Genomic DNA, 9515 nt, shown 5'->3' with positions numbered 1-9515 from the left:
ATAGATTTAACCAATTGGAGCATTCTCTAAAGAATTATTTAGTACTGTAAGGACAATTAGTTCCATTGCAGTAAGGAAAGTGCTGCATGCACAACATATCAAATGCATATTTATTCATGATACAAGCCATAACACTCCCATGACTCCCTTCCCACCTCCTAGAAAGAGATGAAATTTGAAGTAGAAAAACTTACCAGACCTACTTACAAGTTCGGTTTGGAATTTCAAGTATATATATCATACATATGCACACATCGGCAGTGATGAAACTGATTTACAAGTTTCACTTACAAGTTTACTGTTCCCATTTAGAAGGAAGCTTCAAACATGATAAAATTCAAGATTTATGGAGACTAGTTCTCATAAGTATGTAGCCTCCTGATTTGCAGGTTTTTTTGAGTATTGAATGTCGAAAACTAAGATGCACAGATGAGATGCTATTATTGCTGTTTCTTTCTAGTCTTGACAGAATTTATTTTAGCCTAAGGCAATTAATGGTTCACAAAAGTTAGACATAATTTTGAAGTCTTTTCTTGAAAAGGGGTCTCCTAATGGTGGTCCACTCAATTCCTATCTTATTGTGAAAATTTGAGTGCAAAAGTGGCTTTAGAAATACTTGGAAGGATACTAACAGACTGAGGCCGTAGTACTTAATTGGAAATTGTCTTCAGTGTTTGAACTTGGTTAGGATTTCTGTGATGACTAATCTTTAGAAAAGTAAGAGAAAAAAATGAACTAGAAACAAAGCTGCATATGGTCTTCGTACACAGAAAATTTTGTTTAAATATGCATAACGTTCATTCACTCAATTTAAAATAACCAAAATTGGAGGCATCATACTCTTAACTCTGTAATTCCAGAATTTTTATCTTCTAAATTTGCCTTCTTCTCTGTATTTCCCGTTTACCAGTAAGATAGCTGATGGAAGAGCTTGTCTTCCATGTCTGATGTTTACTCTCCACAATATTTTGTTCTCCGTAGAAAATTACAGTACCTTTGAACATGTGTTTTCTCTGTAACGGTGCAGATGGAGTGAGTTACAGAAAATATGAAGCTTATTAGGAAATAATATATATAATTATAAAATATAAAATTAATACCTGTATTTTAATAACTAAAATAATAGTGTTATAGCTTCCCCAGAGGCTTAGGATGTTGAGACATTCTAAAAGGCATGCTGAATTTTATGTACATTTCAGCAAAACCTAGCACTGAAAAGAATTATTAACTTCCAGAATAACATTCCTGACTTCATATTTGTGTTAAAGGATCATTTTTAACTTGTTATAGCAACTTTTGACATTCTGCAGCAGATATAAAGCCCAATTAATTCCTTGAGACTAGCTAATTCTGCAAAATGTAACCCTGGTCACCTCAACTCCACAGGCAAGTGGTTATGGTAAGGTTAAATGATAAAATTGAAGAGAAAAATGGCAACATTTCACTGAATTAGACCAATTTTTAGTCTGTCACTGAGACTTGACACATGTCACCAATCTTACAACCCATCTGCAAAATAAGAATGAAAGTGTTAATTAGGAGAATGAAAGGGACAGCTCCAAAGAGACTGCCAAGAGGACTGCTAGGAGGAAAACTAAGAGCCAGGAAATTTAGAAGAGCATCCCTGTCAGAGAGAATGCAACCAGTCACAAGGAAGGAATAAAACTCTGAAGGGTTACTGAAGTATACGTTAGGGAAATACCATGTTTCTCCAGAATTTCACTTCTATCACAAGGTAGGAATACCTGCGATCATAGAGGACAGAAGTAATTATTTTTTGTTTTGTTGAACGGAGTTTCCTTTTGCTCCTACCCCATGGATCTCTTAAAGAAAGGAACAGAATAATCTTTAAGTGCATCTTTACCAGTACTTGACAGAGATTTTTCCAGCCCTTAATCCAGAGAGGATTTGCATGCTTGTGTGCATCTGTAGAATCCTCACCCACTCAAGAGCAAGTCTCAGGATTGTGTGTAAGACTGTGAGAATTACAGAAGTTGACAAAACTTTTTAAAATTGCAGCCATCAGAAATACATTAAAAATGAATAAAACCCTAACAGCCCCTCTGACATTCTGAATCAGTTTGAGGGGCTGTGAGAATTTGTTGCACCTGAAAGTCTGAGACAAAATTTCTGTCTAAAAATATGAAAATGGGTAACTTGAATCTAAAGCTTAGGCGTAACTTCATGTATAGGAATACTGAATTCTCTCCAAAGAATGACCTTTTGGGAAGAGATGTATGTATACTGGAAAAATCTATTTGCTTGCAAGGCGCTAGGGAAAGGCACATGTCAAAGGCTCTCTGTTGCCTTTTGTGATGCTGCCTATACTTTCCACCATCTGTTTATTTTTCCTTATTTTCTCTCTCCTTCCTTCACTTACCACATGCTTTCCCACTCTTTATTAATACTCTCACCTTCGGCTTGCCAAGCTAGTGTATGAATATATACCTATGTTTTTGAGAGGAACAGTTACAGTGCAGCAATCTAATAACTGACAGCTTTAGTTATGGAGATGAGTGTTGCAGAGAACCTGGCACAACCAGTTTTGCAGGAGCAGACTGTCCTACCCACAAACAGCCCCTGACTTCCCAGCAGACATTCCCCATTTGGTTTGTGAGTGGTGCAGAAGGTTGACCTTTCCTTGGAAACATCAAACAGAACACGTTGCCTCCCAGGGCTCGTGCTGGCTCAAGCAACTACAACATTTTTAGCTTTTCTGCTTTACGCTTTGGAACAGCCACAGACAAATCGCTTGCCAGGTTGGCAAGCTGGTTTAGGATTGGAGGTAAGAAACTAGGCAGCAGTCCTACATCGATCATTAAAAAAGTCTGAAGAATAATTTGACACATCTTCTGCTTCTGAAGTGGGCAAACAGGAAAAGTTTTACGTCAGTTTTATACACAGATACATGCAGGCCACTTAGCAGGGAGGGAGAAAATAACTTTCCCTTGTGAGAATAAGTATTTTCAATAACTTAGTTCATCAACATTTGTAAATAGAAATATGAGTGGTTATTCAAAGATTAAGCTGAAAACAAATTGTAGTGGTATAGTGAAAAAGATAATTAAGATAATTCTCTTATCTAAATATCAACACTGGCGTAATGAGAACGATGTTTTCAGCAGACCATGTTTTTGGGAAAGAATGGTTGGTTTTTTTCAATAATGAGAGAACCAAAAGGAGAAAAAAGATCTTCTCCTTCCCCACTAAGTAAATTATTTAATACAAGATAGAGTTTTGCATAGGGCAGCATACATAAAAAAAGAGTTTACATGAGGTTGCTGCATAAGAACCATTTTCTGGATATTTTTTGGAACTAGCCTGGATATTTAGAAGCCCTATTTCACATTTCAATGAAACCACAGGATCTAGGAGCCTACGTTGTTTCCAAACATGGGTTATAAATGCTTTTAATATGTTGATCCTGTTAATAGTTGTGAAGTCAGTATTTGCTCCTATCCAACGCATATCCTCTTTTTGGAATAGTGAGAAAGAAATGGAGGAGCTAAAACCAGTCACTGTCTTCTATTGTTAGATGAGATGGGTCAGTGAAGACCTTTCTACTTTGGGAATATACACAGAGCAGCAGTTTTTGCCAGTAGCACTTGAAATAGCCAGGCTACTGACTGGGTAGGGCAAAGACAGAACAATCACTAGTTTTGTGTGTAAAATTATCTGATAGTGTTACCGCTTGGCCAAATGGTAGGAGGTGTAAAGTTCTTGCACATCAGCTTTTTGATAGATAAGAAATCATTTATATGGAGCCTGGGTGGCTCCTAGTTGTTTGCTTATTATATATACAATGAAGGGCTTGTTACTGGAAGTGGTCACAAGTATGTTTGACAGATGCCTTATCACCATTTGTTGCTATTCTAACACAGCTCTTCGTCTTTGTCTTTCAGCCAATCCTTCTTCCCATATTCACAGCCAGAACATCTGCATGCTGTTTTAAGCAAGCAATTTTGCCTCTTATTAGAGAGTATAGAAAGAAAACTGCTGTATTCTAGGAAGAGTCTCCATGACAAAACTAAGGATATATAATTTATGCGGAAAGACTGATTCTTGGTTAAAAAGTTACAGGAGTTTGAAAAATTCTTGATTTGATGCCAATGGTTTCAGTCCCATTTGGTGATTCCTTCCAGAGCATATAGTAGGAAAGAAGAAAATGATAAATGTTGAGGTAGAGCAGGTGAAAGCTGTGTCTTCAGAAAAGTTCCTGGTGTTGGATCTAGTGTATATATGGCTTTTTGTTCCCTGGAGATTTAGGACTCTTGCTTTAAGAAGGATGAGTAAGTTATCTCTCGCTGTCAGAGGACTTCATATCATGCAGGTCCATTCATTAACTTAACAAACTCTGTCAGCAGCACAGTTGCACAGCTGGGTTGTTTGTCTCCTAATTCTGTTGCTGCACTGCAGCTTCTGAATCTAGTGTCTGTACTCATTGGGAACTTTTAACTGGCAGCCTAAATAGTTACACCTTACCAACCATTTGTTACTGTCCTAGTGTCTTCTTTGTAAGAGTACATTACTCTTCTCAGGGAGTTGTATTCCTAGATGTATTTCTAGACTGCATTTCCCTCACAGACTTTGCTTTGTTAGACTAAAGACACAAAATCTATCTTGTCTCATCTTGTGAATGACTCTCCATTTCTGAAGCTGTGCTGGAGCCCCATTCCCAGTGGTGTCACGTTTCAGAGAGAGTTTAACATTCCTAAATAACAGTTTACCAGAGGCAGCTTTATCTTCAAAATTACTAAATTATTCTGGATGTTTCTTATTTATTGCAATTATTTTGGAAAAATGACTAGTGATTTTGGGGTCCTCTGTTCTGAGGGCCTTGGAAGACCTGATTTTTCAGTCTAGGTAATTTATTTGTTCCTTCTGAAACATTTTGAGTTTCCAAAAGCTGAGGAGGCAGAATCACCAAGCATTTAAATACAATGCCTTTTTAGTGGTAGGGGGATAGGAGTCACTCAATCCAGTCTAAAATACATGTAAAGGAATAAAAAGGCAGATGCCCATATTGTTAGGTAGTTTCATCTATGTCTCGAAATGCATCCTTTTGCGTGGTTATACCCTGTATTTTTAAATCCAGTTTCCTTAATCCTGTAGCCAAGGGAGATGGCAAATGCACCCCTCATGCTGCCCTTCGATCATCTGCAATATTGGGCAGCAGCACCCTTGGCTATTAGTTGGCTTCTGCCAGCTTAAGGGAGGGGAAATAGAGGTCAATTCACAGCAAAATCCTAGAAGGTTGTTCAGGAGATTAGAATAGAGAGGTCTATATGTCCTTTGACCTGCTTTGTGAGTAATGAGTGGTATAGGTTGCAAATTAGCTGGTCACCAGCATTAGTGCTTCAGAAGGAAGAAAGCCATGCAAGCACTTACTTGTGTATCTATGTCATATATATTAAAATATTATGCTAAAGTGTAATGCCAGTGATGACGAGGGGATGAAAGTCTCCTTTCATCCATAGCTGAAGGATTACGACAGGGATTACCTTCTAGATCATTAGTCTACTGCAGTGCAGGAATAAAGAACTCCAGCTGAGAGGACTACTTGGGTCATTGCCCTTTGATTTATGATTCATTCTCTGTTCAGTACAGGTGAGAATACAAGTGCTTAATGTACCCTTCTTTCATACACAAGGGGCTTGATTCTGTAAAGATCAAATTTAATTGGGCATTGCGTGTTCAGTAGCTTTCAGGCACCATTTAAATGTATTTTCCCAAAGAATGGCTAATTCAAAATTTCATTTCCTTGGTTTTAGCCCAGTTGAATAGCTTTTGCACGTTTACAATATTCTGAAGAGTTCTGGAATAATGTATGAGATAATTAGGTTGCTTTCTGGCAATGGAACAAACAGAACTTTGCCTGGTAAAGTCAGGATGACATTTCAATAGGACTTTCTTGGCTATTCTTTATAAATATGTTTGTGGAATCTGATTAATAAATAAATACATAGCCAATAGAAAATTTATTTTTGTAATAAGGGCTAATCCATATAAATTTTCTATTTTATATTTCTAATTACACTACCACTTCTCAATTCCCTGAGAGAAATCTATCAGAAATTCTGCTTCAAAGACATACCGTGTTTTATACTAATTTTATGTTTGGTGAATGAAAAACTTCCGTGTAAAACCAGCATTCTACATTATTAAAATGCATTATTAAATTATTAAATTATTTTCTATTAAATTATTAAATTATCTTCTATTAAAAAGTGAAGGAAGCAATGAAGGAGAACCTCTCTTGCCCCAGCTCTATTCTGTAGCTGCAGTGGTAGAACACAGTGGGAAAGGTTATGGTTTCAAGGACTTCTACACTGGCTCTGGTAAAAATTAAAGCAGATTTTAGGCTACTGTAATCAAGGCTGTTTGGTTACACTTTGTAAGAATTGTGCATCAGTAGAGGAGTTCTGACAGACTCAGGAACTACAGTATTCCAAATTCAGCCCAGGATGTACATACAGCTAAAAGAGCTTTCTTCTTAGCTCTACATTGGTTGAAGACTTTTTTGTACCAGAGTACAAACCATTTCCCAGAGTACCTGCCATTATTTTAGGCTTCTTTCTATTACTGGAAACAAGCAAAAGAATTCGAAAGTGCATCTAATTGCAACTTATTTGCATAAAATCACAGTAAAAATGTGACACTACAAAAAAGAGAACCCTTTGTGGGAGAATCTGCTGCTGAAAAAAATAAGAACAATACAAATACGTAGGTATTTTAAAACCAAATGTGAGATTTAATTTAAGAATTGTTAAACATTTAGGTATTTTTTACAGTTTCTACATTATTATCTTCAGAAACAGAGGCTTGGCCAGGTCTAATTTCCTGAGATTTCCAGCTCAAATGTTACAAAAAGTCTTCTGTTTTTTTAATGCTTAAATTCACCAGATACACACCACAAACCTCTTGGTGTAATTACCCGAACGGACATAATTAATGGGAAAAATTAATTCATAATTTTATTTTTGCTTTTTGAGTTGTTTCTTCTGTTACAGCTTTTCAGAAACATATTGATTAAAGAATTTCATTCTGACAATAATTTTAAGTAAATTATGCAACTATTAAGTTACCAAGAACAGCTTGCCTAGCTGTCATCTTTCCTTTTCATTCTACAGCTTAGATGCATGCTTAAACTGGAACACGTTACTAATGTTTTACACAAGAAAAAATAAACCCAAATAAAAGTAAATAGAAAAAGAGCTTGTGCTTTATCTGTGCTTGCTAGTTGTTGAAAGTTTTAAGCTGAACCCTTCAAATGGCTACAAAAATTTATTTACTCTTCCTAAAGCTGGTTGCACTACAGCCCATACAGATGAATGTTTTTAGTCTTGTTTTCCATTTGTTTCCCAGCAAACAAGAACTTGAAGAGACTGGATTTTGAAAAGTGCCTCAAATAACTTGATTTGATTAGGACACAATTTGTTTAATTAATGAACAACTAGGAAATATTTGGAGAATGCTTTGCAAGCATGTTATTTTCCACATACACCGTTATCTTTCTACTTTGACGAAGGATCTGGCACATCTATGACTTTTCTGAATTACGGTGGCTTATGGGAATAAACACTGCAGTCACAACAGAATCAGAATCACAGAATCACCAGGTTGGAAAGGACCCACTGGATCATCGAGTCCAGCCATTCCTAACACTCCCTAAACCATGTCCCTAAGCACTTCATCCACCCGTCCCTTAAACACCTCCAGGGAAGGCGACTCGACCACCTCCCTGAGCAGCCTGTGCCAGTGCCCAATGACTCTTTCTGAGAAGAATTTTTTTCTGATATCCAACCTGAACCTCCCCTGGCACAGCTTGAGGCCATTCCCTCTTGTCCTGCCCCCTGTCACTTGGGACAAGAGGCCAGCTCCCTCCTCTCCACAACCTCCTTTTAGGTAGTTGTAGAGAGTAATAAGGTCTCCCCTCAGCCTCCTCTTCTCCAGGCTAAACAACCCCAGCTCTCTCAGCCGCTCCTCGTAAGCCTTGTTCTCCAGCCCCTTCACCGGCTTTGTTGCTCTTCTCTGGACACACTCCAGAGCCTCAACATCCTTCTTGTGGTGAGGGGCCCAGAACTGAACACAGTACTCAAGGTGCGGTCTCACCAGTGCTGAGTACAGAGGGAGAATAACCTCCCTGGACCTGCTGATGACCCCATTTCTGATACAAGCCAAGATGCCGTTGGCCTTCTTGGCCACCTGGGCACACACCTGTCAAAGGCTTGTGGTACTTCTCTGATGTTGAACATATGTGAACCGTTCTTCAGTCATATGACAGAGGTGCCCACATCTTTGATGGAGAATGCCATTATGATTTCATGCATTTCCTGACACTTCATATTCATGGTCAAATTTATTTTAGTTATAGAGATACTCAAAAGATTTCCTCATGCCTATAGACATAGGAAGCTGCGCTTATAACTGTGTAATCTAAACCACTGCTTTTGTGTTTGTTAATGGAGTGTTATAGTTTATAATTATACAATGTATATATATTAAAAAAAGAGTAGCTTGGTGAACTGGATTCTTATTTTTTTTCCCCAACTATAACTTCAAAATAAAAGGACAGCTTTAAGTTACTCAAATTTCATTCCATAAATTAATCAGGGATAAACACACAGGAGAAGGAAAGTTATTTAATCAAAAAGGATAATACTTGTGGGACACCAAGTCTGTGTGAATTGACAAAGAATAAATTTAGGTGAGAAATGAGATGACATTTCTAGCCATCACAGAGCTGTGATTATAGAAGAATATTCCAAACTGAATTTTTAACTGGTACGTCATATATTTAGTTCATTTATGAATTGGATAATTCAATATGGTTTTTCTGTGATAGCAAGGGTTCGGTCTTGGACATCCAAAGGATCTGACTGCTATGCTCCAATATAAGAGGGTTGCACATTAGTGAATAGTAAATATTTTCATTCTAAAGGTCTCTAACTAACCTCTAACAATCTCTAACTGAGCTTCATTTTGGCTGTTTTGTTGTAGAGATTTGCATGTACAGAGAGACTTAGATGGTTGCCAATATTGCAGCTGTACTGATTTTACTTTTTCCAAAACTACCACTAAATGCAAAGATGTAGAGAGTAACCAATGCCTTGGGTCACAAAATATGTCCAGAGAAAGTGAAATCTCTTACATATACAAATATCATTCAAAACTAAGGAAGTCTACATATTCAGGTAAAAAAATGGAACACCATTTTCAGTAGTGCATGATGAATCAAATACCGTTTGGGGAAATGTGTTTCACTGAGTGTTTATTAATTCAGTCAATGTTTATAACAACACATGCATGTATATTCCCCCATACAGTTGCATACGTAGCTAGTTTCTAATTCTTGTAAGGTCTTGGACTTTCCAGTGGAAATGACAATCAGATGAAAATCCTGTAACATAAACCATAAATATGGTTAATCTAAGCTTTTTTTCCTGCTACCTTCAGGTTCAGTATATAATTGAAGTAGGTCACTGTATCACTGAAGTTCACCTTTCCTTACTCTT

The sequence above is a fragment of the Cuculus canorus genome, chromosome 3 (genome assembly GCF_017976375.1).
Source record: "Cuculus canorus isolate bCucCan1 chromosome 3, bCucCan1.pri, whole genome shotgun sequence".
Lineage (NCBI taxonomy): Eukaryota > Metazoa > Chordata > Aves > Cuculiformes > Cuculidae > Cuculus > Cuculus canorus.
The sequence above is the reverse complement of the archived record's forward strand: the minus strand, read 5'-3'. Positions refer to the sequence as shown.